The sequence below is a fragment of the Populus nigra genome, chromosome 11 (assembly GCF_951802175.1).
Source record: "Populus nigra chromosome 11, ddPopNigr1.1, whole genome shotgun sequence".
NCBI lineage: Eukaryota > Viridiplantae > Streptophyta > Magnoliopsida > Malpighiales > Salicaceae > Populus > Populus nigra.
Window position 1 is genome coordinate 9,863,631 of NC_084862.1, and position 12,129 is coordinate 9,875,759.

Sequence of the window (12,129 nt, forward strand, 5' to 3'; positions counted from 1 at the left end):
TAAAAAATAGTTTCATTTATAATATTTGTATTATTTTACTTCATTCGATCTGTAAAAAATTAATAATATAAATATTATAGATAATAGTTAGTCAAAAAATCTAAAAATAAATATCACAGGTTGGTAACATGACAGAATTTTGAAACTTAATTAATGAGACTCAATTTGTATATCCAATATTTTTTTTATCTTTATATCTAATAATTTATAGATTAAATATTTATTTTTATATTATTTAAAAATGTTTAGACTCTAAAGTTCTTGTTAGTTTGTTTATTATTAGATTTCTTTAACATAATAATAAAAAATATTTCTTCACTAGAAGGGATGGAGAGATTGCTAGAATTGAATGGTGGAGCATGTATGAAAAATAAATATGATATTCGAGGTGTCATGGCATTTACTATTCATGTTGTAGATTCACCTATAAATACAAACTTAAAAAAATTAGTAATATACATCTAGCTCGAGATATCTATAATTTCAACAAAAAAAAATTTAGTCCTCCATTATATATTCAACTTACTTTAATTCATAAAAAAATAAATGGATTGAATTTATAATTTTTATAATATCATAAAATGAGTTAGATATAATTATAGGTTCAAACTCGATTCAATTATATTCATAAATATCTACGTGGACATGTGAAAATTAATAATATACATATAACTTATGACTATCTATAATATTTAAAAAAAATTAATTTAACCCAATATATCCAACCGCTTAAATCTAAAAAAAATATAACTTGTAAAATATTAAATGTTATTACATATAATTAAGTAATAAGCTAAAGGGTATGGGTGATTCACTGTTCACCCACACCCAATGCACTGTATATTTACAACAGTAATCCACATTGCATTTTTTTTTAACTTTTTTTATTTTTTCATTTTTTTTCCAACTTTCCCCCTTCTTTTTGTTTATTTTTTATTTTTTTTTCTAAAATTACTTTTCTTTTTTTCCAACTTTTCCTCTTTTTTTTGTTTATTTTTTTAAAAAATTATCTTTGTCAATTTTACTTTTTTAATATTGAGTTGGTTCAAAATTTTGCTTTGTAATTTTTTTCCTTTAAAATACTATGGATTACTGCGGTGTTTTCTCACATGGTTTTTCTATTTTATTTTTTTATTTTTCAAAATTATTTTTGTTAATTTTATTTTTTTAATATTGAGCTGATTGAGAATTTAGTTTTGTAATTTTTTAAAAAAACATTGTTGATTGCTACAGTATTTCTCCATATAGTTTTTTTTTATGATTTTCTCTGAAATTCTCTTTTTCAATTTTATTTTTTAATATTGAGCTAGTTAAAAATTACAGTTACAATATGTGAGAAAAGCACTATAAATTTCCTCGCAAATTACCGTGAATTGCCATAGTGTTTTCTCCCACATGATTTTTTTCCAATTTCTTTTGTGTTTTCTTTTTTTGTAATATTTGTTTTCAAAATTATCTTTGTCGATTTTATTTTTTTAATATTAAGCTGGTTAGAATTTAAGTTTGTAATAAAGCTTAATCAGGTCAGGAAAACATTGTAAATTTCCTCACAAAACACTATGGATTGCTAGAGTGTCTCTCAACATGGTTTTTTCTTCTTATGATTTTTAAAAAATTATCTTTATCAATTTTATTTTTTTAATATTGAGCTGGTTGAGAATTACAATTACAAGTCATTACAAATAAGGCTAAATCATGTGGGGAAGCACTGTAGCTTTCATCACAAAACACTGTGAATTGCTACAGTGTTTCCAACATGGTTTTTTTTTCCTTTTTTGTATTTTTTTGTTATTTTTTTTTAAATTGTCTCTGTCGATTTTATTTTTTTAATATTGAGCTTGTTGAGAATTTAGCTTTATAATTTTTTTTCTTTAAAACATTGTGAATTGTTGCAGTGTTTTCCCATATGATTTTTTCTAAAATTATCTTTGTCGATTTTTTTTTAATATTGAGTTAATTAAAAATTATAATTACAATAAAGTAAATCATATGGGGAAAGCATTCTATCTTTTCTCACAAAACGCTGTGAATTGCTACAATATTTGTCTAAATGATTTTTTTATGATTTTTTCTAAAATTATATTTGTCGATTTTATTGAAGAAAACACTGTAGTTTTCCTCACAAAACATTATCAATTGCTACAACGTTTTACCTCATGGGTTTTTTTCCTTCCAAAATTATCTTTGTTGGTTTTTTAATATTAAATTGGTAGTGAATTTAGCTTTGTAATATTTTTTGCTTTTTATTAACAGAAAAGATAAATAATATGGTGAAAGCACTGTATCTTTCTTCACAAAACACTGTGGATTGCTACAAATCATTTTGTTCAGTCTCTAAGTTTTTAATCACCAACACAACTTTTTTTTTCTATCATGAGATATTATCTTCATCATACCTTTAGTATTTATTACTTATCTAGCGCTGATTCATAATTATAATATTATCAAATATATTTATTATAATTAAAAAACTTTCAATAAAAAACTTATATGTTTTTTTGTGTAGTCTATAATTTATAATAATAATAATTGATAAATAATTAATAAATAAAAAATTTCAATTGGTATTTTTATTTAACTTTGTGTTTTTTAAAAAATAAATTTTAAAAAGTATTTTACAAATATATGAATAAAAAAAATTTATTCAACTCCTTCATGGCCGCTCTAAAAAAATATATTCTTATGCCTTTAATTACATGTTTATTGTGTTTAGTTACTTTGTTTCTTATAATTAATTTTTTATTTAAGAATACAAAAACAATAAAATGAAAAATATAATGCAAGGTTACTTTAAAAAAAAACACTTACTAATATTAAAATAAAAATAGTTATGTGGCTTGTGCTATGCCACATGTTGTATTTTTAAAAAATTACACTTAAAAAAAAAGTTGGTCTATGTGAAATGGTTTAAATAACAAAACTTCCTAACTTGTCTCCTTGCCTGGTCCATATTTCAAATTAAATTGTTTTCAACTTAGTAATTTCAAAAACAAGTCGATGATAGGCAAAAACATGGTTTGAGATTAAATATAAATTTTAATATGATATATTTTTTTAAAAAAAAAATATTGCCACTACAACCTATTAGATTGTTTCGGATTTTGTGGTTTAACCCATTGAACCTGCGAATTGGATCATGAACTCTACATTTAAATTTCTGAGAATATTTTTAATTTAATCACATGATAAAAAAATATTACCTCGTAAAATTGACCATCAACTCTATGTCGGGATATTTGTATAAAACTTTGATAATTTCATAGAAAGCAAATCGAAATACATTATAAAGCTTGATTCCTAATCAACCAAAGTTAACCAACCAAACATGTGACCCGGGTTATGAATTCAATCAGGTTAAAAAAATTAAAACTTTTTATTTGATTATATGATGACAAAAATAGATACTCGCAAAATTGAGAACCAATTAAATATTAAGATATTTGTTTGAGATAGTGATAAACTTACAACTATCAAACCGACACAAATTACGTTGTCTAATTAAAAATCAATAAAATATTAAAGGATAAAATTAAAAAAATAACAAGAAAAATCAATAAATATTCAATTGTGAATGATCAAATTGGAAAAAAATCAATGAAAAAAGAAAAAAAAAGGCTCAGGCACACGAGCCATGGGCAACCCATGAACTTGAGCCCTACTTTGAATTTTTTTTTCTTTATTATTATAGGGTGGATGACTTCTCGTGTGATGAGTGTTGAATTCGAGCAAATTTAAACCCTTAAAATTAATGATTTGTAGCATAGAAAGTAAGGGTTTCACCCTACATGAATACATGTATTAGAACTTAATTACTCAAACTATTTAAGTTTAGATTGAAGCAAACCAAATAAAGATACACTAATTATTATGCAAATATGATGGACTCAACTAATATACAATTTAAACTATAAGTAATTATGATTTAAACTAACTAAAAACAACTTAGAAAGCTAAGCAAACAAAATAAATAAATTATGAAAAAAAAAGGCAAATCAACATAATATAAAAAATAGAAAGAAAACTTTTTTAATAAGAAGTATTCATCAATGATAATTAAATATCAATAATTGAATTTAAATATATTTTCTAATTTTATTTATGATAATAAATAAATCAACTATGAAAAATAACAAGCTTTTCTACCTATCTTTACTTTTTTGTTAATCTAACACTTGTGCATCAATTAACCTTAATCATATAATAACCTTTATTATGCATGCAAGATTTAATTACATGAAAACATTAAAATCAAGATTAGTGCAATTGATTCATGATAATTAAACACATATGAGAAGTTAATTTAATCAAGACTTATGTTTTTTAAGTAAAAATAATCAAACATGGGTTTGAAAATTAGATATTTTTGCTATTTTAGTTAATTAGTCATAAATCCGTCATAAACTAATCACCATCAATAGATTTAAAACCAAAAACATATGTTGTGCATTATGTAAAATTTAAGTTATAAATCATTAAATTTAATCATAGAAAAAAACAGATATCCATATATCACAATCAAATATGAAATAATCTTAAGCAAAAATCCTTATGATAATTTTAAACTCAAGAGTACTAACCTCTCAAAATTAAAAACTAAGCTTGTCACAAATTCAAGGAAGAAAAAGATAAAAAATAATAGTTCTGAAAACAATAAAATCCCTTCTTTTTAATAACTAATTCCTAATAACTAATTCAGGAGGTGGATAAGTCTCCTAATTAATAACTAATTCCTAATAAGATTACTTTAAGGTTTTCTTATACTAATTTGATTCTAATAACTTGTGTATTGACTTTGACCTTCTAGAAAGGTTTTTTGGTCATATAAGACTCTTGCCACATCATTAATGAGTTATGTCATCATCCCAAGATGAAAAAGATTAGGTTGGACCCACGATAGTTTGCTGACAGATTTTATATCTCATTTCAAAGATGTCATTATCTCTCACCTGGATAAGGTATTGGGTCTACCGTATATAGGTATGAAATTTGAGATGTCTAATTTTCATCACAACTTGAATTGTAGACAAATTACATCTGTATTTTTAGATATGATCCAAAGAGTACATGTTGGTCTAGCTTGATAATCTGCTTTGACTAATCCTAATCCTATTAGGATTTGATGTTCAAGTTGCATTTCTAATGCAATTAGAATTTTCTTAGTTCAATTATTGATACATATGTGCTATTTCTAGTCATTTTTCTTGAAATTATGCTAAAAATGCTTCATTTAACTTCCTTTTACATTTTGTGTCTCCACAATATCGTTAAGTACAAATAAGTAAGTTATTGTAAGACATAAAAACATGTATAAAACACTAATAATAAAGTATTAAAAATATAGAGTAATATGAGTACATCATCGTGCGACCTTGATGTTTTTGAAAAAAAATAGCAAGTGACGTGTCACTGCTCCACCTAGATTTTAGCGATTAAATGTCACTGGAAAGTCAGGCCAGGAGTGTTTCAAACGCAAAAATCTATTTTCAACTATTTTTTTTATCCAAAGAATCTAAAAAAACTCCTTAGAGACCTAAATAAACTTGTTTATGACTTTAAATAACCAAAAAAACGATCCAAGAAAAATCAACCTCAAATTCAAAAACTTCTCAAGGTCACATCTATTTTTTCAAGCAATTTGAAGGTGAAAGAATACCTCGATGAAACACTTATCATCAAGACTCGAGTCTAAACTAGTTTTTCTTTTTCTTTTTCTTTTTCTCTTTGAAAAATATTACAGGAGTTTTCATATAGCTTATTGATAAATACTAGAGTGGTTTAGTTTGAACTAGATTATTGGTTTGTGCTATTCTATTGGTCAAATCATTTTTTAAATAGATGTTGCTAATGTTTTTCTAGTAAGAAAAAAATTTAAACCATATCAGAGTTATTTTAACATGACCCGATTGACTTAGCAGATCTAAAGACAACCTAGACAATTAGTAAAAATATAGTTTGGTTCAAAAAATCAAGAAAACATCTTCTTCTTTTTAATATTGAGACGACAATATATTGGATCAACTTGAATCAACCAATATTAACCTGCTAAATCCACAACTTAGGTCATAAAACTATGATAACTTTATTTAAAACAAATCAAAACAAATTATGAAGCTCAACTCTCAATCAAATCAATATTAAATGATGAAATTGATAAAAAAAAATCAATAGAAAACAACAAAAAATTACCCAAGTTAATTTGTCAAACTTACGACCCGCGTCATGAGACCAAGTAACACTATAGAAAGTAAATCAAAATAAATTATAAAGCCTAATTTTCAATCAATTCAATATTAAATGATGAAATTGAAAAAAAAAACATCAATAAAAAAGAATCGAGTCAACCGGGCCATACCCATGATCTACGTCATGAGACTAAGATAATCTCATACAAAATAAACTGAAAAAAAACTCCAGCCAACCCTTATTAATCTGCCAAAGCCGCAACCAAGGTCTTGAAACCAAGATAACCCTATAGAAAACAAATTGAAATAAATTATGAAACTTAATTATCAATTAACTCATTGTTGAATAATGAAATTAGAAAATATTTAATTTAAAATAGTAAAACAAACTGAGTCTACCCTGGTTAATTTACAAAACCTATGACCCAAGTCATGGGACCAAGATAACCTCATAGAAAGTAAATCAAAATAAATTAGAAAACCTAATTCCTAATTAACCAAATATTGAAGGATGAAATTAAAAAAAACTTGAGTTAACTGGGTTAACCTGTCAAACCCGCGACATGGATAATGAGACTAGAATAATCACATGAAAAGCAAACAATAATAAATCATAAAATCCAATCTCCATTAAACAAAATGTAAATGGTGAAATTTGTCACACCCGGACATCGCGGCGGCCCTAAAAATAATCTCGATTAAATGAAAAAAAACAAGATATTTGACATCTTGTTCTTTTAGGGAAAATGTCTCATTTAAAGAGTCGTCATCTAGTATTATGGTCACTAGGAACCCTAACTAGTCAATAGAGATTCTATGGTACAGGACTGGTTATGTAAAAGAGAAGATATTATCACCCCTTAAATGTTTTACCTGAGGCAGACTGCATTGCTGGTTTTGTCTTAAATTGCTAAACATTTACTTGTTTATGCTATGATGATTTGTTTATAATATTCCTGACTCTGGCGCCAGTGAATATTCGACTACGGATACTTTCAACTCTAGCACTGGTAAGTATTACGTAACCCACCACAAAAATAAATGGTGTTGCTGACTCTAGCTCTTTAAATAAACCAATAAAAATAAATTTAAATATATGCATGCATATTTTTTTATATATAGTTTTTCATTTTTTTGGGACTCGGCCCAGCTCAGCCCACATGGATTGGGCTTGACCCAACCAGCCCGGCCAGGTCACTGGCCCAAGCCAGTGACCGGGTAGTTTTACTCGCAGGCATGCGTGAACTACTCACACACGCCTGTTATAAAAACATGCAATTAAAATGCAGGGAGGGAAAACGCAACGTACCTGTCGCTGCACTTGAAGACTAGGATGACACTAACCAGCGTTACTCCTCTCCATTACTGCTTTTTATCTACTCCTCTGGTTTTGCTCTTTTTCTCCTGGTTTGCTTCTGTTTGTTCAGCTCTATTTGCATTTCCAAGTCTCCCTTTTATTGTTTGTTCCTTCCTGTTCTGTGTTCTTACTGTCAGCTGCTCGTTCCTCTGCTCTCCTTTTCTTTTTAGCTTCTTCCTCTGGTTTTGGAAGTTGGTGCTGGAGAAGAGGAGGTCAGTAGTGATGCTGGTGTTTTCGTCTGTAGGTTTCTTATTTCCCTGTCCTCCTCTTTACCTCTGTTCTCAAAGAAAGAAAGAAACACGCTCTGGTTCCTGGAACCTGTTGCTTGCAGTTGCAGACGACGATGACAGTGTAGAAGGGATGTCTCATCAACACTGCCACTGCCTTCTCTCATCTCTTTTGTTTTTCTTTTACTCTCCTTTCTCCCTTTTCTTTCCTTACGCTCTCCCTCTCTCTGTTTTCTTTTTCCATCTCTGTGTTTTTTGTTCTCTGCCATTCATGGCTTTTTTTTTGTCCTTCTCCTTCCTTCATTTTTCTCTCCGTCTCCTTCCTGGGTTTTTTTCCCGCCTTTTTTCCTCCATTGTTCCTCTATTTTATAGAGTCCGATCGGTGGTAACGGACGTCATGCAAAGGGACGATAACATTAAAACGTCCATAACTGAGGTGAGCGGATGATTACTGCCCTTTACTGCTGGAAACGGTCTCTGGTTAAAGAAGAAGAAGATGAACAACGTTCTTTCAAACAACGCCGTTTCGGGATATGAGGTGGCCATTTGCGTTTTGACCCGTGAAGTTTTGAAAGTTTTGTAATTAATCCCCTGGTTTAAACTGTAATTGGCCCCCAGTATTTCCGCGCCATTTTCAAGCTAGTCCTTGGACTCTAATCTGTTGCAATTTTGCCCCCAATTGACCCCAAACTTTGATATTTCTTCAATTAAGTCCCTGATTTCATTAATTAAATTAATTCCAAGCTCAATTAAGTCTCAAAACTTATCAATTCTCTAATTAAACCCTTGATTTGATTAATTAAATTAATTCCAAAGTTTAATTAAACCCCAAAACTTCCAATCATGTTGCTCTTAACTCAAATTTTAATTTATTCTTCATTTTAATTTGTTTTTTCATCATCATTTTTTCATCATCATTTTTCAGTAAATAAAATAATAATAATAATAAAATAAAAAGGGTCAAAATTTGGGTTATGATAGTTGCCCCCCTCTTTATAATATTTACTATGCAAAGATATTGGAAAATTTCATTTTCTTTTAGCTTTGTGTAGTAAATTTATAAAGAAAAGTAGATACTAAAAGAACTTTTGCTCTTTTTTTTTTGTTTTTTTAGAGTCTTAAAAACTTTGAAAACAGTAGATTGACATATGACTTTTATAGGGAGATGTAGAAATCAAGAAACAAGTCATTTGGAAGACGACCCATATTTTTTTGTTTTGTTTTTTGTTTTTTGTTTTTGTTTTTTTTTGTTTTGTTTTGTTTTGTTTTTTTTTAAATTGATCAAATTTGGGCAACCTGTCCGATGATAAAAGAACGCGAAGAATTTCGCGAGTGGTCTAATTGTTCCAAGCGACTTGCCTGATGAAGAATAAAACGCGAGAAGGGTTTCGCGAATGGTCTAATTATTCCAGGCGACCGGCCCGATAGGAAGAAGAAATGCGAAGGATTTCACGAGTAGTCTAATTGTTCCAGGCAACCTGCCTGATGGTAAAAATACAGAGAGAGATTTTTGTTTCTTAGAAGTGGTCTCATTGTAATGAGTGATCTATCCAAGTGGGAAAATACAAAGAAAGGGTCTCATTGTAATGGGTGACCTACCTAAGTAAAAAAAGAAAGGAAAATGAGGGCTTGAGGGCTCAAAGGCGCACTCAAAAGGAGGTGAGGGCTCGAAGGCACAATCAAAAGAATGGTCAAGGGCTCGAAGGCTCGAAGGCGCGCTCGAAAAGAGGCGAGGGCTCAAAGGCGCACTCGTAAAGGAAGCGAGGGCTCAAAGGTGCACTTGAAAAGAAACGAGGGCTCAAAGGCGCACTTAAAAGGAGGTGAGGGCTTGAAAGCGCACTCAAAAGAATGGTCGAGGGCTCAAAGGCGCGCTTGAAAAGAGGTAGAGGCTTGAAGATGCTCTCGAAAGGGAGGTAGGGTTAGGAAACGCACTACCTTAGATGGTCAAGTGCTTAAAGGTACACTCGAAAGGAGATGAAGGCTCAAAGATGCACTTGAAAAGGCTTTAAAGGCTTAAAGGCGCTCTCGAAAAGGGAGGTAGGGTTAGAAAACGCACTACCTTTGATGGTCAACGGCTCGAAGGCGCACTTGAAAGGAAATAAGGGCTCGAAGGCGCACTTAAAAAGAGGTGAGGGCTCGGAGGCACACTCGAAAAGGGAGGTAGGGTTAGGAAACACACTAAAAAGAGAGATAGGGCTAGGAAACGCACTACCTTACATGATCAATGAGTCAAAGGTGCACTCTAAAGGAGATAGAGGCTTGAAGATGCTCTCGAAAAGGAGGTAGGGTTAGAAAACGCACTACCTTGAATGGTCAAGTGCTTAAAGGCGCACTCAAAAGGAGATAAAGGCTCAAAGGCACACTTGAAAGGAGATAAGGGCTTGAAAGCGCTTTCGAAAAGGGAGGTAGGGTTAGGAAATGCACTACCTTGGATCGTCAAGGGCTCGAAGGCACACTTGAAAGGAAATGAGGGCTCAAATGCGCCCTAAAAATGATGATCAAAGGCTCGAATGCGCATTCAAAGGAGGTGGAAAAACACAGAGATTTTTCAGGTGGCCTAATTCTCATGGGCGGCCTGCCCAGGTTGAAAAATTCTCAAAAATGAAAAATTTTCAAAAGCAATTTCAATCTTTGGCCATTTTAAGTTGGTCTTCCACTTGATGGATTCCACTAGAATTTTCTCTTATGAAATTTGCAAAACTCATTGTCCAATGTCTCAAAGTTTAGATGATATGCATGCATATGGCCACCTCATATCCCAAAACGGTGTTGTTTGAAATAACATTGTTCATCTTCTTCTTCTTTAACCAGAGATCGTTTCCAGTGGTAATTGTATTAATCATCCGCTCACCTCAGTTATGGACGTTTTAATGTTATCGTCCCTTTGTATGCCGTCCGTTACCACCGATCGAACTCTATAAAACAAAGGAACAATGGAGGAAAAAAGGCGGGAAAAAAACCCAGGAGGGAGATGGAGAGAAAAATGGAGGAAGGAGAAGGACAAAAAAAAAAGCCATGAATGGCAGAGAACAAAAAACACAGAGACAAAAAAAGAAAATAAAGAAAGGGAGAGTATAAGGGAAGAAAAGGGAAAAGAGAAAGTAAAAAAAAAACAAAACAGATGAGAGAAGGCAGTGGCAGTGTTGATGTGACAGCCCTTCTACACTGTCATCGTCGTCTGCAACTGCAAGCAACATGTTCCAGGAACCAGAGCGTTTCTTTCTTTCTTTAAGAACAGAGGTAGAGAGGAGGACAGGGAAATAAGAAACCCACAGATGAAAACACCAGCATCACCACTAACTTCCTCTTCTCCAACACCAGCTTCCAAAACAAGAGGAAGAAGCTAAAAAGAAAAGAGAGGAGAGGAACGAGCAGCTGACAGCAAGAACATACAACACGAAGGAACAAACAATAAAAGGGAGACCTGGAAATGCAAATAGAGGTGAACAAACAGAAGTAAATCAAGAGAAAAAGAGCAAAACCAGAGGAGTAGATAAAAAGCAGTAATAGAGAGGAGTACTGCTGGTTAGTGTCATCATCCTCTTCAAGTGCAGCGACAGGTAAGTTGCGTTTTCTCTCCCTGCATTTTAATTGCATGTTTTTGTAACAGGCGTGTATGAGCAGTTCATGCACGCCTGCGGGTAAAACTGCCCGGTCACTAGCTTGGGCCAGTGACCTGGCCGGGCTGGTTGGGTCAAGCCCAATCCATGTGGGCTGAGCTGGGCCCAGTCCCAAAAAAATGAAAAACTATATATAAAAAAATATGCATGCATATATTTAAATTTATTTTTATTGGTTTATTTAAAGAGCTAGAGTCAACAACACCATTTATTTTTGTGGTGGGTTACGTAATACTTACCAGTGCTAGAGTTGAAAGTATCCGTAGTCGAATATTCACTGGCGCTAAAGTCAGGAATATTATAAACAAATCATCATAGCATAAACAAGTAAATGCTTAGCAACCTCAGGCAAAACGTTTAAGGGGTGATAATATCTTTCCTTTTACATAACCAGTTCCATATCATAGAATCTCTGTTGACCAGTTAGGGTTCTTAGTGACCATAATACTAGGTGACGACTCTTTAAACAAGACTTTTTCTCTAAAAGAACAAAATGTCAGATATCTTGTTTTTTTTTCATTTAATCGAGATTATTTTTAGGGCCGCCGCGATGTCCGGGTGTGACAAATTTCACCATTTACATTTTGTTTAATGGAGATTGGATTTTATGATTTATTATGGTTTGCTTTTCATGTGATTATTCTAGTCTCATTATCCATGTCGCGGGTTTGACAGGTTAACCCAGTTAACTCAAGTTTTTTTAATTAGTATTTTTTTAATTTCATCCTTCAATATTTGGTTGA